The sequence below is a fragment of the Catharus ustulatus genome, unplaced genomic scaffold, assembly GCF_009819885.2.
Source record: "Catharus ustulatus isolate bCatUst1 unplaced genomic scaffold, bCatUst1.pri.v2 scaffold_101_arrow_ctg1, whole genome shotgun sequence".
NCBI classification, from domain to species: domain Eukaryota; kingdom Metazoa; phylum Chordata; class Aves; order Passeriformes; family Turdidae; genus Catharus; species Catharus ustulatus.
Genome location: NW_024879448.1, coordinates 29,884 through 49,870, shown reverse-complemented (window position 1 = coordinate 49,870; position 19,987 = coordinate 29,884).

Here is a 19,987-nt window from a genome sequence, read left to right as displayed (position 1 = left end):
TATGTCCAACTTGTAAGAACCAAGTCTGTTGTACCAGAAGACCACTGTGACATCCCAGATGAGTGCCTTTCCACTAGCAGATTTGCAGAGAATTTGGAGAGTGAAGAAAAAAGAACTACAGTAGTTTCACGAATACAAGCCGCATGGAGTATAAGCCGCACTTCCGGTGCCTTGACAATGTTGCTGTCTTTGTCAATAGATAAGCCGCATCCCGAATATTAGCCGCACTTTCGTTCGTAGTGAGAATCCGTGCGCAGCTTTCACAAATTGGCCAATTAGTAACAGGATCGCGGCATAGCGGGGTTTACTGGCTCGGGGCGGGGCCAGGAAGGCTCGGCCTGCTCATGGTTGCCGACGGGGCCGGCCAGGTGGTGCTGCAGCCGCCGCTGCGCTCACTGGCCCCCCTCTCCCGTCAGCACCGCCTCGCTGCCACGTTTGCTCGTCCTGCCGGCGGGCCAGCCGCCACCGCCGCCGCTGCGAGGCACGCCGGCTGCCCCGCTGCTGCGTTTAGTCGCCCTGCCGGCGGGCCAGCCACCACCGCCGCTGCGAGGCACGCCGGCCACCCCGCGCCATGTTAGCTTGCCCGACCGGCAGGGCTGCCGCCCCTTCCAGGCTCTGCCAGTGGGGCGGCCGCCGCCAAGCTTGCCGGCCACCCCCTCCCGTCTGCATCACCACCGCGTTTGCTCGCCCTGGCCGGCACTGCCGGCCCCCGCACCGCCGGGCTCCCCCACACTGCTGGCCCCGATTCTGCTGGGCTTCCCCCGCTGCCAGGCAGCCCCACCTGCCGGGCTTCCTGTTTCTGCCATGCTCCCCTGCACTGCTAGCCCCAGTTCTCCCGGGCTCCCCCGCCCTGCTGGCCCAGGCTCTGCCGCCCGCCCCCACACTGCAGGCCCCGCCTCTGCCAGGCTTTCCCACCTCAGCTGGGGCTGCCGCGGGCTCTCACTTCCGTGTTGGCTGCTTTTAGAATATTGTCCATGTATTAGCCACCCTCGAATATTAGCCGCACTTGCGGGTTTCCACCAAACTTTTGGTCAAATTGGTGCAACTTGTATTCGTGAAATTACTGTACAGTAATTTCACAATTATAAACTGCACCATTTGGACTAAAATTTTGGTCCAAACCGGAAAGTACTGCTTATAATCAGGTGCGGCTTATATATGGACAAAGAACGAAAAGTTGCTGTTTTAGTTTGGAGGACAGGTGTCTTCTAAGAAAGGCAGGAGCCTCTCTTTGAAATGGCAAATGTAAACCCCCTCCCTCCAAATTATTAGAATTTTGAAATCAAGGGGCTTTCAGGCAAAGGTATGGGAATTAGGAATAACAGTTCTTTACTAGGAAAATTAGGATAGGAATACAGTACTACAAAGAAACAAACCCCAAACACTTACAAAGTGTCTTGGGTTACAATACAGGATGTGATTAAGTATCTATTCTATCACCATCTGTTGTGACCAGGTGGGGCAGTGATCCTTATCTCCGTGAGAGATACTCTGCTAATGGGCCATCCATTGAAATCATTAGGGCATTGATCTCTATCTTTTCACAACGCATCCTTCCTCCAGGGAGGTATTTTCTGCTAATGGCCTATTGAGTCTCACTGTGTGACTGATAAAATTACTTCATCCCACTGAGAGTTGCTCCAGTCAGAGGGGAGAGCCCAGACTTTCCTACCTAGATAAAAACTGAAATTCTGGGACCTGGGACAACAAGTCGGTAGCCCTCTTTTCCCTGAAATCCAGAGGAAATCCAGACTTTTTTTCTATATCGTTGCTGGATCTTCGGAGGGAGGCTGCACCCTTCTACAAGACCACTGCTTCAACTGAACCATGTCTGTCACTGCAGGAGGACGGTAGCCACCATTTAATGGGACTGCTACCAACACCCTGACTGATGGGTGTCACCCTGATGGGGTGTCAGGCTGTGCTCTGACTTTATGTCTCAGTTTGGAGGACAGGTGTCTTCTAAGAAAGGCAGGAGCCTCTCTTTGAAATGGAGAATGTAAACCCCCTCTCTCCAAATTATTGTAATTTTGAAATCAAGGAGCTCTCAGGCAACGATATGGGAATTAGGAATAACAATTCTTTATTAGGGAAATTAAAACAGAAATACAGTATTACAAAGAAATAAACTCCAAACCCTGACAAAATCAAAGTACAACCTGACACCCCGTCAGGCAGGGTGTTGGTAGCAGTTCGATTAAATGGTGATTGTAGTCGTCCTGCAGTGACAGATGAGATGCAGTTGGAGCAGTGGTCCTGTAGAAGGTGCAGTTTCCCTCCGGAGGTCCAGTGGTGATGTGAAGGAATCCCGTTTCCCTCTGGAGTCCAGTGGAGAAAGGGGCTACCTTAATGTTCCAAAACCTCTGTTTTTATCTTGGTCAGAAATGTTGGGCTCTTCCTCCTGGCTGGAGCAACTTCCAATGGGATGAAGTAATTTTATCCGTCACACAGTGGGTCTTAATGGGCCGTTAGCAGAAAATGACTCCCTGGAGGAGGGATGGGTTGTGAAAAGGTAAAGAAGAATGCCCCGCCTGGTTCCAATGGATGGCCCATTAGCAAAATATCTGCCGTTGAGATAAGGATCACTGCCCCTCCACCCTGAACAGATGTTGAGAGAATAGATATCTTTTATCAAACTCTGTATTGCAACCCAAGACAGTTGCTGACACCTGGATGTGCGACTTATAATCAGGTGCAGCTTATATATGGACAAAGAATGAAAAGTTGCCAACACCCGGAAGTGTGGTTTATAATCAGGTGCGGCTTATAATTGTGAAATTAATGTAGATGGTTATTCCTGAGGGCTAGAGAAAGAACTTAGACAGATGAAAGACATACCATTGATGTGGAATATTTTAAGCATAGTAAAATTAAAAATGCAAAACATGATGGTATTTAACGCCTGATGAATATCTCTTCATGGTGGAAGACAAAAGATCTTTTCCCAAAAGAAAGGTGGACTAAGATGTGAAAGGTTCTCAGTACATTTTTCCTGGACTTGGGAAAATTATCTTGGTAATTTGTAACTTGTTTTTTTCCATTGGTTGTGATGCCTTATAAAGAGAATAATTAAAAATAAAAAGGTAGGGATTATGAAGGAATTTTACCATCTCCAGAAACTGTAGAAGTAAAAGTAAAATCAAACTGCAGATGAAAAGGGCATTTTGCATGGTTTCTTATTATGAAAAGATGAGTCTTATGGTAAAAAAAAAATCCTAAATATTTTTATTCTTTCACAGGAAAATAAATGATGTTTCAATTTCTCAGATCTTCAGTAGGATATTGAGAATTTACCCACTTAAAAACTGATGAAAGAGTCTTCATGTCTTCTCAGCTGCATAATCTGTGATGCAACTTAAACGCCACTTTTTCCCATGAACACTATTTGTCTCACCATTTGTCTTACCTTTTTTCTTTATTTGTCACTGAGAGAGGGCTAATTAGTCCTGAGGAATGAAAAGTGCTAAATTTATTGAGTTTAGAGTGATTTTACAACTTGGAATTTTACATCTTTTACATTGTCAAACATTAACTGACTGAGGACTCTTAAAAGGAACTTGTTACTCTGAAATAAAACATTTTTCACCCATTCCTTTTTTACCTGAATATTTTTCCTTTCATGACTGTATAGTCTTCCCAGTATTGCGCAATAGAATGTAAAAGCAAAATGTTCCTGTCAAACTTGTTGCCTTAGGATTCTTCGACAGCTCTAAGCATCTGTGCTTTGCTACAGCCTAGAGTAAAGATGTGTTCAAATGTAGGTGGGCTATTCCAGTTATATACTGGGTAGTGTTTAAGAGAGCTTTACAGGCAAAACTTGTTTTTCTGAGAAATAAATGCAGTAGCCTTCTGTGAATAATAAATAAAAAGACTATATAATATGCAGAGAAACATAAAGGAAAGAGCTCCTTTCCTCAGAGAAACTTGCACAGTTCAGAATGTTTTAAAACCAAACTGTGGAACTAAGCAATAACATTGCTCAATTAGGGATGCCCATGTCTATTTTGGTCCAGTGAAGGCAAAAAGACAAAAAAAAAAAAAAACTCCTGCTTGCACTGCACTACTTAGTTCCTTAATTTCATAGAATTTTTCTGTCTTCCTTTTTCCCAAGCACCAAGTTTGTGGTAAAAGTAGTTTCATATCTTCCAGCTGATTTCCACAATTAGTTCTTGAGTAGTATCTGAAACAATGCTTGTTTTCCAATTCCAGTGGTGTCTGAAGGAGGCAAGAATGGCCTTCCAAGGTGTTAGGCTCTGAAATGAAATAGTAAATCAACTGCTGATAAGACATATATATCATATTAAACACAAGAAATCCACAAGAAAATCATTACCCTATAAAGCGACAATGTTGATTGATTAAAATGGTATGGGCTGGCTAGTGTTAAATCATAGTGAGTGATGTGACATTATGATTTTACATATCATATTTCTGTCAAGACAATGAAGGTAAAAGGCATTGTCATCAGATGATAACGGACAATAAGAGGAATCCTGATGTTAGATTTATTACTTGGTTTAGATTTAGAAAGAAGTAATTTTTGTCTTGTGCCACTTATAAAATGACTGTAAGTTTAATGATGGTGTAAAATTCAAAGGCAGAACCACTTATAGTTTTGACAAAGTGCCAGCCATAAAGTATTTACTGTTCTTAGTGGTTCTGCCTTGCACACTGAAATATTTATCAGAAACATTAACCCTTTGATAAATGCTTCTCATCGTTGTGAATTTTAAAAAATATTTAGATTTTTCATCAGAAGTTAACCTCCCACATTTCATAACAGCAACAAACTTTTGCTCTTTTTTAAATGGAAAGGATGAAAGTCATTTATTATTTTTCATCAAGTACCTTCTCTTATTTATTAATGTATTTATTCCTTAGATTATGGAGTGCATAGTATTTACAAGATCCCATTCCTTCTCATGTTGGTGACCATTTAAAGGAATAATTTGTGTCATGAATGCTAAGGACAGTCATAATTTGTGTGCTTTAGGGAGCAGCAGTCACAGAATCTCATCACTGCTCATATGCTCCCATTTCCTACCACTGATGGATTAAACTTTCTCTCACTTTTTTATTGTAGTTGCTATTGATATTTCTGACTGGAAGATCACTGTAACACTTGCATTTTTCACCTGTTTCTTTTCTCTGGAGGAGGTCAGAGGATGCCATGAAGATTCTTAGGGGACTGGACTACCTTTACTGTAGAGTAAGCCTGAGAGAGTTAAGCCTGGAGAAAAGAAGGCTTCAAGGAGATCTCAGAGCCCCTTCCAGTACCTTAAGGGGCTCTAAGAGAGCTGGAGAGGGAATTTTGAAAAAGGCATGTGGTGATAGGACAAGGATGATTGCTTTAAACTGACTGACAGATAAGTCAGATATTAAGAGGTAGTTCTTCACTGTGGGGGTGGCACAGGTTGCCCAGATAAGCAGTGGATACCCCATCCCTTGAAGTGTTCAAGACCAAGCTGGATGGTACTTTAAGCAACCTGCTCTAGTGAAAGATGTCCCAGGTCTTGGCAGGCAGGTTGGAATAAGATGATCTCTAAGGTCCTTTCCAACTAAAACCATTCTGTGGTTTATAATTCGACCTTCTCCTGAACTGTCTTCCCCAAGGAGCTTGTAAAGCAAGAAAAGGTGTCATAATCAAGTGCTGGTTTTGGGTGTCTGATGGAGACCCTGGAGGCTTCACTTTCTTTTCATGTTATTATGACAAAATTTGGGGCATGAGACCAGAAGAAAAGAACCCATATATTAAATATTGCTGCAGAACTCCAGTCAGTGGTGGAAATGCTTAAAAAGAAGCAAGGGTAAAAGCTCTGCAGATGTTACTGAAAACATCAGCCACCACACCTCACTTCTCAAGGTCTGCTTGCATCCTGTGCTACTGGGAATAACACTGTGCATTCAATTATGCTAACTCCCAAATTGCTTCAGAGCAGTAAAGCAATAGCCTAATTTTGGCTTCACTGTGGCAGTGAAACTCCTGCTTCCTCCACCCCTCCGCCTCCTCTTTCAAGATTTCATTACTGGTTTAGCATAGGATATAAGTGACAGGCCATTGCCTTTTATACCAAACCACTACAAAAGTATTTAGCTGCAGAGGATTAATTTTTTCACATTCGTGATCAGGGAATGTGAGACTGACTTACATTAAATTTCTCATGTCATTTGGCTTTTAAGACCTGTGCAGTGAAAATGAAAAAGTTTTCATGGCCTGGATGAATTTCTGATGAATAGATAAGGCTATGTGCAGAGCAGAGACCTGTGACCCTCTGCAGCTTGCAGTCAGGCACTCCACAGCTTCTTTGACATCAAAGGTTGCAGACTGTTTTAAGTGAATAGAACCCTTACAAATCGTATGTGCTAAGCACAGAAGAGCTGAGTAGCTGTCATCTTAAAAAACTAAGAGTTTGTGAATTGTTGCAGATTGTTTAGGCCTTCTTTAAAGGTACCTCATCAGCCTAAATCCACGAAAATTCTAGCTAAAAGTTAGCTTCTCTTACAGGCTTCTTTCGTTCCTCATGCATGCAGCAGATGGACACAGATACAACATGGCATAAAAAGGCGGAAAAAATTAAGAGCACCTTATAATCAAAATTACTGAGATATGCAGTAAAGAGTACCACAGAAATATCCAAATTTCTCATAGGAACAAAAAAAAATTTAAAATTACAGCCACACCTCCAGAAATTTTTATTTTTGCAAGCAGTTTTAGAAGGCTAGCATTTTCTGTAGGAAGAGTGGGAGGCTGGAAAGCTGTCTTGTTTCATAGCAGTTTTCTTTTCCACCTATAATCTGATTATTCTAAAAGCTTGTTTGTCACAAATTTTCTTCTAGGATGTTACTGGCCTGTTTTTGGAAGGCTGTAGAGAGGTCTTTGTGATCCTGTAGTAAGAATAAAGGGAGATTGAGCATTCTGCTTGATCTGACTGTACTTTGTCTATTCTGATCAGAGCATTTTGTATTTATACAGCACTTTCACCTCATAAAACACCGCAAAAAAGAAATTTTTGAAATGTAAAAAAAAGAAGGAAAAAAAATGTATCTGTTTGTAGGAGACTGTCATAAGCCTATTTCTTCAATTCTCTCTCTCCTGATGATTGTATGATTTTATTCCTTGCCTATGGTGTGATGTTCTTTAAAGTCCCTCCTAACACAAATGTATAATTCTATGATTCTATGATTTTATGCAGAATCGTGAAAGAAAGAAAGAAAGAGAGAAAGAAAGAAAGAGAGAAAGAGAGAAAGAAAGAAAGAAAGAAAGAAAGAAAGAAAGAAAGAAAGAAAGAAAGAAAGAAAGAAAGAAAGAAAGAAAGAAAGAAAGAAAGAAAGAAAGAGAGAAAGAGAGAAAGAAAGATTCTACAGTTTTCACTCAAATCAGTTCCACTTATTCCAAACCTTTGAAAGAATGAAAAAATAAGAAAAGAGGAAGCAATTAGGTCTTTTGTTTATGATTTTACAGCCCATAAATGATAAATGCTACCCCTTTTTTGATTAGTTACTCAAAGGAATTTATCTTTTTTCTTCTGATACTGTTATGGAAATTTCTTTTTATCTCTGGTGCATCACCTATGCCAGCTTTCAGTTTTCTCATATTTTTATAAAGTTTTATCCCAAGGCGTTTCTGGCATCCTGTTGTACCTTATTCCAAGAGGAAAAATGAGGTTGGCTGCGTCTCACGGTGGGGCTCGGGAAGGGCGGCAGCGAGGAGGGGCAGGGGCTGCTCGCAGCGCGGCCGTGCCAAACCTGGACGCTGGATGTCACTGCAGGACCGGGGACCGGAGCCAGCACGGAGCATCGCCCCAGGGGCCCCCGCCTCCGCAGCAAGACGCAACCGGAACGCGGTCTGAGATGCCAGCGCTGCCTGCAAGTAACGCGGAGCTGCAATGTATCTTTCTCTTGGAATTGATGAATTCCAGGACGTGGAAAACGCAACAAAACCAGTCCTACTGTAGAAAGAATCTTCGTAATTGCAATTGTAAGATACTGGCTTTTTAGGTCCTGAAGCCTTTTACAGAGCTTGCTCAGGTAAAGTCAAAACTACAGATTATGGGATACTCATGTGATTATTTATTATCGTGTTTAATACAGACAAATAGAAGACTTGGGGCTTTGCTAATTTTAAAATTTAATCCACATTTTTTTCCCCCCAGAAGTAAAACAAGTTGATCTCTGGCTATTTATTTATTTCCTATTTTTATGTATATTCTCTACCTTTCACTTCCTAAGCCTTCATATACCTTTCCTCTATATACATCCCATAATCAAAACTCACATTCATTCATTGTTTATGCACGCTTGCAATTTTTTTTGCAAAAACCCCCTCTTCACTCTTTTCTATTTTCCTTTTCAACTCTGCTGTTTTTCTCTATGTTTTGTTTCTACATACGACCTTTACACTTTGGGTTTTTTCAGCCATATTCTCTTTTCTGTCATGTTCCTCTTCACTCCTTTATATTAAACATTTTATTCTGCCCACCTTTTCTGCATAGTTCTCCCTACTACTACCACCCTTTCTCTTCGTCCCACTTTGCTTTTCCTGTCCTGTGATGTTTCTGTTATATGTACTCTTTGAATGTCATCTTTTCTCATTATTTTTTCCTTATCAATTTTGTTCCTTTCTTCCTCTGTCCTGAACAGCTGAATTCTTCTCATCCTCACTCTACATCGCTGAAAAAGTGCACTTTTTGACTCTCATTTTTCTCGTTGGTTCAAGGACTAGGGGTAAAGGACAAACAATGACAGACCACCTCCTGGCTAACATTTCTGCCATTGCAGTCAGATTTGACCTTGGCTGCAGATTTGTGGATTCTAGTAAAATAATTTCTTACAACCCAGACAGTGAATTCAATCTTCCTGGCTTATTAACTTGCTTTATAAGTCAATTCCATTTTTCTCTCAAAAACAATTATTCTCAATTGATAACCATAGAGTCTATACAGGAACATACATCACATATGCGCAAATATTTCATTCACTTTAAGTGGTTGAAACTGAAAAGTCAGTAGGCATTAGAGTGAACATATGGAACACAGATAGGTGATAAGCACAGAGACACCCAGTTTTAAGTGAAAAAAAACTGCTTTAAAATGTTTCATATCACTGATTGCTCAGTTCTGAGCCTCATTTGAGACATGTAAAGTATCTTCAAAAGACCTAAGCTTTGAAACACGAAAAGTCAAACTCAAATGGAAATTAACTATGTGAGTACAGTAATTTCACGACCATAAGGCATACCGGACTATAAGGCGCACACCCCGGGAGTCAGCAAAAATTCTCAACTTTGTAGATCAGATAAGGTACACTGAACTATAGGGCGCACTTTTTTTTGCAGTGAGGCTCCGCCCCCAGCTCCCTCCACACGGTTGCTGGACGAGGCCCCACCTCAATCCAGCAGCCATTGGCCCCCGGACCCGCCTGTACCCGGCAGGGGCGGTGCCGCCAGCCCCCAGGCCCGCCTGTATCTGGCAGGGCCGGGGTACACCCGCTGCCTGTCCATGTCGCCTCACCAGGGCCAGGTTGTGGCCGCTGCCACTCCGTGCCGCCTCCACGGGGCCAGGGGGTGCCTGTGTAGGGGCCGTGATGCCTCCACAGGGCCAGGACGTGCCTCTGGAGGGGCAGCTCCACCTCCATGGGGCCAGGGCGTGCCTCTGGAGGGGTGGCTCCGCCTCCACGGGGCCGGGGGGTGCCTCTAGGGGGGCTGTGCTGCCTCCATGGGGCCGGGAGGTGCCTGCGTAGGGGTCGTCCCGCCTCCACGGGGCCAGGGCGTGCCTCTGGAGGGGCGACTCCGCCTCCACGGGGCCGGGGCGTGCCTCTGGAGGGGCGGCTCCGCCTCCACGGGGCCGGGGCGTACCCGCTACCACTCCGCCCCGCCTCCACCTGGCAACCATGGCCCTACCAGCTCCCCCGGTGGCTCACAACTCTCACTTCCGGGTAGGCAAATTTTTTGAAGTCTGTCCATCAGATAAGGTGCACCGGACTATAAGGTGCACTTCCGGGTTCCGGGGAAAATCTTAGTGAAAAGGGTGCGCCTTATAGTCGTGAAATTACTGTAAATAAAACCTGAACAATAGCCAAGAAGACCATAGACAATGAAGTTTTCCCTTGCTAACATCTTTTTATGCTGGGAGGGCTAACTAATTTTCTTTCAAACTGATTAATCACTGTTTTAAACACTAGTCTAAATTAATAAAAATTATTTCTAACATCTACCCAGCATGGATTTTACTGTTTCTTATCACATCTGATAAAGTTCAAGCCTTAAAATCTGCACATTGTTTCTAACTGCAGCAAATCATCTATCATTGCTACAATACCACTAATATCTGCTTATTTCTAACTTCACATAATATTTGGATATAATAATTTATATTTCTTGATATTAAATATTGTTCATATTTTATAACAATGAGATCTTTAATGAAATTTTAATTTAACTATTTTTTCTTTATTAATTGGGATTGCTGATTAGCCTCTAGCATAAGGTATGGGTTTTGCCTACCACCCAGACAACCAATCAGACAGTGAAAAATAATGCATACAAATAATTCAGCTGTGTTCTCAGAGTCAATGAGTGAATTGCAACACATAATGATAGAGCTCCATTCCCATCCTGTTTGAAGACTTAATGGGTGCCATACCTCTTGCTAAAGCATTGCAGCTATTCAGCTACTTGTTATTCATGTACAGTAAATTCACGAATACAAGCCGCACTGAGTATAAGCCGCATCTCTGGGTGTTGGCAAATATTTCGTTTTTTGTCCATAAATAAGCCGCACCCGAGTATAAGCCACTCTGTCGTTCGCAGCGAGGACCCGCGTGCAACAAAGTTGCCAAATAGTAACAGAATTGTGGCAGGGCGGGTTTTACAGGCTCGGCTTGGGCTGTGAAGGCTTGGCCCGCTCGGGGCTGCTGATGGGGCCAGGTAGCCCAGCCCGGCGCTGCCGTTCGGCGGGGCCACTGGGGGCCAGCCGCCGCTACCACTGGGCTCGGTCACCCCGGCCCGGCGCTGCCCGGTGGTGGCAGGCAGGGACGGAGCCCCCCCCGATCCCGCGGTGGTGGGCAGGGACGGAGCCCCCCGCCGCCTCCCAGAGCCGCAGCAGTGGCGGCCCGGGTCCCCCGCCGCCTCCCAGAGCTGTGGCAGTGGCGGCCCGGGTCCCCCGCCACCCCCCAGAGCTGTGGCAGTGGCGGCCCGGGTCCCCCGCCACCTCCCAGAGCTGCGGCAGTGGCGGCCCGGGTCCCCCGCCACCTCCCAGAGCCGCGACTGTGGCGGCCCGGGTCCCCCGCCGCCTCCCAGAGCCGCAGCAATGGTGGCGCGGGGCCCTCCCGTCTCTCCCCCAGGCTGCGGCAGAGGAGGGAAGGAAAGAGCTCTCCCTCCTCTCTCCCCGTCCCCCGTGCTGCCTGCAGGCAGCCAGGCTCCACCCGCGGTGCAACAGAGTAACAATTTGTAACAATCGAAAAATACCAACTTTGCAGCTGCTCGGCTCGGAACTCTGGCTGGCACTTCTGAGGTTGTAAATGTCAGAAAATTATTCACATAATAGCCGCTCCTGATTATTAGCCGCATTTCTGGTTTAGGAGCAAAATCTTAGTCAAATTGGTGCGGCTTGTATTCGTGAAATTACTGTAAATGTTTTTATCTCAAAGGAGGAGTGGTTTTGACATTGCCAGAATGGGTCAGGAGAGCCTTCGTTATGGTGCAGATGCTGGACCAACCAGTAACTAGTATCAACTGTATCAAGGTACAAACTACAGTAGGGAATAAAATGTCCTCTCAGGCCAGAATACCATTAAGCTTCTGTCCTGAAACCCAAGGCTTTTTCTCCATCCAACACTCTTTCCGTTGATGATTATTGCAGTAGTTCTTGATGTTTATAAATGTTTTTAATGTTTAAATGTCAACTTTTATATTGAAATAGTAACTGTTTGAATTCTGGTAACATCTTGTGTCGCTGTTCAAGCAGCTGAAGCTTTTGGGCGGTCCGTTCTTGGAGTTCAGTGATACAGCAGTAAAAGGCTATCATTGAACTGTGGTTTTGGGCACTGTAGCAGTCACCCCATGTTAAGCACTGCTGCATGGCAAATAGTACATGTATTAGGTTACATGAAAAATGACATTGAGATTCCATATTTTAAACTGTTTCTAATTAGTGCAGTGTTGTTGCCCAAAGAATCCCAGAGGCAGAGTCACCAGTGAAGTAAGTCTATCTTAATGAATATATTGTAGGTAGACCACCTGTAAATTTGGATTGACCTGGAAGCACAGTTTTTGATGTAGTAGATCATAAAATGCTATGAGACCATGCAGGTGACGGCATATTTCCAGTTGCTGCTCTCTCTCTTTGCTCAGCAGGCTGCTAGCCACCCTGAATTAAGGCAAATAAACTCTGCTTGCTCCAGAGTTGTTTTGAGCATGTTTGTTGTTGCTAAAGCAATATGGTATAATTTGGTGGGACTCAACAGAGAAACCAGTTCAGTCACAGTTGATCCTTAGCTCAGGACACATTACTGTGCAACTACAAGGTAAATTCATAAAAGAGGTTAAATGAATATGCTAATACCACCCTTCCTGAAAATCATCCTCTTTTCCAATTTTTTCTCCGGTTTTCCTTTCTCTCTTTCTTCTTCTCCCTTCCTCTCTCACTCTTGCTCCAGATTCCCATCCCAGCCTGCAGCTGGTAATAATTTATGGGACACATTGCTATGTTAATATGTTGTTAAGGCTGTTACAGTTTCTGGGTCTTGGAGAGGTCAGTGTCAGGACTATTTTACTGTGAACCCTTGATGTACAGGGTAAAGCCAGGGACAGGTAGAGCTTCCCCCCTCTTACACTGCAGGGAGCTGAACTGCTACAGGCACCTCCTCCCACAGTGTTGCACTGCTGGCAGTGTGAGCAATAAAAAATAATATGTTTCTGATCAAAAGTAATTAGGGTTTATAGAAGCATCTATATTAATGGACTAGACATCACATCACAGACATTGCCTGGTATCTCTTAATTCAGCTTGGTAAAGCTGCAGGTGTTAAAGAGCTGTTGAATGCTGTTGTTTGTGCAACACAAGCAAGTAGCAAAAACTACTCATAAAATAAAAGTGAAAATAGGAGCAGATAATTAAAAATACCAAATAATAGTATAATTGAACTTCTGACACTGTTTGAGTCTACTGGGCTACTAGCACAGCAGAGAGTATTACCTTACATAAGGCAACATCTGAATTTGAAAAGGTATGATTACAATATTGATTCTCAGTTTAAGAAAATGTTGTGTATTTTCTCACAGAATTTGTTTGAAAAAAATATGTATTACACAGACAATGAGAAAGAGAGAAAGAAAAGTAAAATTAAGTTTAGAGATCAAATACAAAAGGAAAAAAAAAATCCACTTTGCATTTGTAGTATTTCCAGCAAAGAGGGGGGAAAAAGTTGCCCAAAACAGAGAATTTTTCATTCTTTGTTTTTCTGGTTAGTTTTAGATGCATGTTGAGTGGTCAATTTCTGCACTCAGTTGCAAGGTTAATCATAGGCCAAGCATATTTAGGTTTTGTAATAGCAGCTATATTTACTGGCTCTATGTAAATTTTTAAAGATCTGTTTATTTTGTAATATATTAATAAAAATTACTTCTCATTGGTTATTTATTAATTTGGATAGCATGAGAATCAGTGTAACATTTATGTAATGTTCAGTGTATACATGTGTATCCTGACAGGTGGGAATGCAATGAATATTCAGAATTAAGGACTAGGACCCCTGAAGGTCTTCTACTGGGTGGGTTTTAGATTGTCATCTAAATCAATATTTCTCTTGCAGGAATAGAAATGGGAATATAGCTCAGACACAGTCACACATTTTGCAGATTCACAATTTTCTTTTTTTCCTAACTCCATGTTCATTTATTGAAGACGCTTTAATTCATCACTAAAATGTCCCAGCTATACATATGATCTGCACACAAGAAATAAAATGTGTAATTGCCTTTAATATGGACCTAATGTAATCTTTTCCATTCTGCAAAACACTCGTGAGATATAAGTTAAATTCGGCAGCGAAAGTATAACCTGACCTAGACCCTGTGAGGAAAAGGCAGATTCTGAGAGATAAGGCTGTTAGTGCCCTCTGAACTCAGCAGACATTGGCTCAAATGCTATGTAATCAAAATACATTTTTCTTCTTGGTTTGGATAAACAAAACACAGAAATTTGATGAACAGTATAGATATCCTCTGTACCGGGAAATCTCAATAAGAAAGCGTTTGGTTACTATAAACCTACAAAGCATACCAAAACAAGGTTACTGGGGATTTTCAAGTCTTAGAAATCTCATCAAAAATTAACTGGGGAAAAGTCATTATTTTTGTGGTACCAGAAGGATAGAAATGACAGTAAATTCTGATGCTTCCTATCAGATTCTGTTTTGAGACAGAAAAGGGGGGATTAGGCAGAGAGAGCCTGCTAGTTTTTGTCATTGTTGATTGAATTGTTAGCACAGAAAGAAAGGAAGAGAAATATATATAACTCAGTAGCACATATTTGACAGGTTACAATAAAAATTGATACTTTATTCTTTGAAAGTCCATTCAAGCTGTAGTGTTGGTACAGAACTTAGTTTTCTGTAAACACCCACATTTGTTACATTTTTATTTTAAAGGAAAGCATAAAACAAATCTATAAAAAGGCATGCATTACATTTGCAGTGGGTCAAATTCCTGGTGCAGGCGAATGTGCAAATGATTTTCATTCAGAAGCCTTTTTAGTTATTTGGCTATTTACTCATGCCTTTGTATGATTGATAGGTGTAAACTTGGCTCATAACTGTACAATTGCATTTTTGCAAAACTGTCTTCTGTCTCTCCCTCTTCTGTGGTTTGGAAGTTATTGATTGATGTTATTGCTAGTTACAGTTCAAAAATATAGGTTTTCTGTTATTCAGCTTCAGAAGGTGCTTATCAGAGTAGTGACAAAATGCTTCCTTGCACTCTTAGTCTCTTTCTAGTGGGTAGTTTTCTATGCCCAGCAATTTTACACATCCTTTCCTTGTCAATTCCTCTTTTTCTATTACTTCTATTGCATGAATGTGACCTCATCCAGAGCTATTTTGAACAGTATGTGGTACCTCCCTTGTCTATTACCTCTATACCTGTGATGATACTGGAGGGAATGAGTGGGAGTAGCTTAAACACAGAAGGATAGAAAAGAAATAGCAAAGCACCATAGTATTTTTTAAGACTGGAAATTGACACAGAAAAAAATGGGCAAAGTGATGGTCATAATGACAGTTATATTTTTAAAGAAAAGTGTAAGCCAGCAGCGGCTAGAAAGGTAATTTAGAAAGGAGATGATGAGCAATAAAACTGATTAAGGTCTGAATAAACCAAGAGTTCCTCCTGCCTAAAAAGGCTCATCCTTCTAAATGGTCCCAGTCCATCAGCAGAGAGGACAGAACTACAGATAACCTTGGTAATAACATCTGTTCAGGATGGATGTCAAAGAATATTAACTGGAAGAACTGTGAATGCTAAAATAGCTGGGTTCTGTTGGAGATATGCCAACAAATGATAATGTGACAGTCTTTTCAAGAATTAATATTCTTCAGGTACTAAGCTGTCCTTGTCTTTATCAGGTCTGGTGTCTAAGATGCTGTATCTCCCAAGACAAGACTGCATCAAGCAGATAGCATGTGTGTGGCCAGAGAGGTCAAATAATCACTTCTACCTTCTCATCAGCTTGCTTTCAGCTCTTGAATCTGCCAATTAACTAACCTCGCATCTCAGAAATCATCATTTAAATGTTAATTTACTCGGTTAAACAGACAATTTTTAACACAGTTTGAGCACAGTGTTTTACTTGCACACTAGAATGATGACATGGATGCAATGTATTTTCTAAGCATGGGTAGAGGAAATGGGTGCTATTTTACTTTTTTAGTGTGCTGAAATTTTTGCTGGAATAATTTTGGACTGCGACTAGAATTTACTTCCTCAGGAACTCACACGAAGTTATGGTAGTCTCAGGGAACGTTAGGAAAGTTTTGGAAAATTATTCTGAACACAACGTGTGAGGAGTGGAACTACTTTTTAAACATAAAACTGGGAATTGTGTGCTTCACTTCTGGTTCACTCTCTTTGCGTTTCAAAATTTTTTTAAACATTAGACGAAAATTATCAAGCCTAGAATGCTGCATAAAGGCAAATGTGCACTGACAAGAGTTAAGCAGACACCATAATTCCTGTCCTGTGGAAATTAAAAATAGTACCATTCAGAACTGCAACAAAAATGACATTTTGAAATTTTCCATGTAATGAAAATTCTGATATTTTGCTTAGAGAAGGTCAGAGTGACATTTCATTGTGAAATACTGAGAGTGTTTCTGGGGCTTCTTGGGTCATCTCTAATCTCCTGCCAGGTAGAAACCGAAGGACATGAGGGTTCTTTCTAGCACAATGTTCCTGGAGTGCTGGGAGGCAAACGTCTTAGAGGCATGGTCTGCAACAGCCTGCCTAACGGGTGGTCACTAGACCAGATGAATGGGGTGGCAGGGTGCCAGGCAGAGCATTCTCACTTTTATTAAAATTTAACAATAATCAAAATGTTCTCACTCAGCATTCTAGTAAATTAGGAGTTTAGAAAATCAGGCAAAAAACTGGAACTCACTGCTTATGTTTGCAAGGTGCTTTGTACTCTGTGAGTAAAACTATCTTCTAAATCAACTTAAGTACCTTTTTCTTTCCATTCTTTTTCATTTCCTGAGCATTTCAAATTTATCAAAACATGAGTAGTTTTTCAACACGGGGAAGTATGTGCTTTATATTTTTGTTTTATATTTTTATTTTAAACTTTGGAATAATTTTACATCCCGTGGCTAAATTACGATCTCTTGGGCCCTCTGTGGTTATATTGTCAGCTAACCTATTAAGGCGTTTTGGTTAGTTTGTTGGTTGGTTGGTTGATTGGTTGGTTGATTGGTTGGTTGATTGGTTGGTTGATTTTGTTGTGGTGGTTTTTTTAGTTTAGTTTTCTGTTGTTTTTTGTCCGTCCATCTGTCTGTCTAATTAGTTCTGTCATTTGGGTAGGAATAAGATTACCTGATGGAATAGAATAATTTTATGTAAACTATGATTAATGAAGTATGTGAATGGGAGACAGAGTTGAGAATCCAGTCACACCCTTTGATTACAAAAATCTTTCCCTATCTAGAGCAACTAAACCTTTTTCCCAAGCACAAAATGGAAGATATAAGGGTACAAGTACTGCAATAATGTATTCTGGATCTATACAAGCAATACAGTGATTTCACAATTATAAGCCATACTGACTATAAGTCGCATCTCTGAGTGTCAGCAACTTTTCTTTCTTTGTCCATATATAAACCACACCTGATCATAAGCCGCATGTTACAATGCAGAGTGTGATAAAAGGTATCTATTCTATCACCACCCGTCGAGGGTGGGGGCAGTGATCCTTATTTCAACGGCAGATATTCTGCTAATGGGCCATCCATTGAAACCAGACTGGGCATTGTTCTTTATCTTTTCACAACCCATCCTTCCTCTAGCGAGTCATTTTCTGCTAATGGCTCACTAAGTCCCACTTCGTGACGGATAAAATAATTTCATCCCATTGGAAGTTGCTCCAGCCAGGGGGAAGAGCCCAACATCTCTTACCAAGATAAAAACAGAGGTTTTGGGACATTAAGGTAGTGCCTTTCTCCACTGGACTCCAGAGAGAAATGGGATTTCTCCACATCACCACTGGACCTCTGGAGGGAAACTGCACATTCTACAGGACCACTGCTTCAGTTGAATCACATCTGTCACTGCAAGAGGACTGCAACCACCATTTAATCGGACTGCTACCAACACCCTGCCTGACGGGGTGTCAGGTTGTACTCTTTGTCCGGGTTTGGAGTTTACTTCTTTGTAGTACTGTATTTCTATTTTAATTTCCCTAGAAAAGAACTGTTATTCCTAATTCCCATATTTTTGCCTGAAAGCCCCTTGATTTCAAAATTACAATAATTTGGAGGGAAAGGGTTTACATTCTCCATTTCAAAGAGAAGTTCCTACCTTTCTTAGCAGACACTTGTCCTCCAAACTAAAACCGCAACTTTTCAGTCTTTGTCAATATATAAACCGCGCCTGATTATAAGCCGCACTTCGGGTTTGGACCAAAATTTTAGTCAAAATGGTGCGGCTTATAATCATGAAATTACTGTACTCAGAAGCAATGTCAGAGTTCCATTCTCCAATGCAGGAGGGTGTTCCATCTTCTCCATTAACATCTAATGTCAAATCCATGGTGCTGATATACAGTAAGATTCAGTTGTCATATAAGGCAGAATACTTCTGTCTTTCTTCTTCTGTAACCTTCTGCCTTTTTGTAAGTAGCAGTGGAGAAGACTAGCCTAACACCCATGTTCTGCCCTCATCAGCAGTACCAGGGAACTTCATGCCTACATTTTTTTATGTTATGTTCTTACTCTTCCTTCCTACCAGGTAAGGAAATATGAATATGTAGGACATACTTGACACCAAGAATTCTTGATCCAAAGGGTACTCGATTCTACTTTTCCTAATGCAGACATATGCCTAACATTTTCAAGAATATTTTCAAGTTACGTTTTAGCTCATGAGTAAAGGTGAAATTTATGGAAACAAACTCTGTTCTTGGTTCGGCCCTTTAGCAGTCTACAAGACTGATTTTAATATACTTGATTTAAACTATTAACAACAGTTAAGCTCCACTTGGAGACCAGATACCTTTGGAAAAAAAAGGAATGCTTATGTCCATTCTCCAATTTGCAAAATTTGTGGAGGTGAAATAAATACTAATAGATGTTTTCTGAATTATTTTATTAAATAATATGCGGTCTAATACTGTCTTTTTTTCATTGTCCTATTTAAGAGTTTCATAATTCTTTGTTGACATATACAACACATACTGCATAAAATTAGATTTATTGATGAAGAGAATATGGTCAATAGTTTAGTTTAATTACTCTTGTTTAGTATCTGATAATCTCTACTGGCCAAGGTTTACAATTTGACTCAAATTATCTCTCCTTTAGGCACTTCATTTGCTTCTAGGCACATGTAACTCAATGGAGGTCTTGAGTAATTTTGCAGATTGAGAATTTGTTGTTTTCCAAGAACAAACTTCAGGAGATTCTGGAGCAAAGCAGCACAGAAATTTTAAGAATTTGCAAAATGTTATGTAACAAAAAAAATTTTGCTTACTGATTGGAAACAAGCATCCCTACTTAAATTAACTGAGGAACAAGAATTGAAAATACATCATGGAGTAAAAGTAAGATAGAGATAACTTAAATTTTAAGAGTGGAAAATGGGAGAGATATCAGCCTCCACCCCCTCCAATTATGTCAAGTAATAGTCTTTTATATTCTCACAATGAAATAAGTAGCACTTTTCCAGTCAATTCCAGGAGAGCTCAGCTCATTACCAAAAATGATTTTGCATGTATTTGTACAATTAATTCTACTGTATTTGTACATTACCTTCCACTTGGAAGAAATGTAGGAATGCTTCTGGAGATGTAATACAGCAATTTTTTTTCTGCTACCCCGCCTAAAAATGCACCAGGCTTTTCTGGAACAAAAAAATAACTCAAGTAATCAGATGAGAAGCAAACCCATTGCCTTTTTCAGAGGAGCATCATTGATTAGTTTAAGATAATTTTTAAGCAAGGTGATCATGCACAAATAGTGCCTTATCATGCCTTTGTGCTGGCTATTCAAATAGAGTAAGGTGAAACAAGAAAATCAAACAGTTTTCAGTACAATTGACTTCTGGAACTGCATGCATTCATTCTCTTGTGCATCCCAGGGAAACAGTGAAGGGTTGCTTAGGTAACTCAGAGACCTCTGTGCAAACTGCTTTGAGAGCACTGCTTACTTCAGTGCATTGAATCCGAAGAGCCTTCAGCTCCTGCTCAACTTTTCTTAGCTACAACGACCTGTTCAGTAGTTCTGGTGG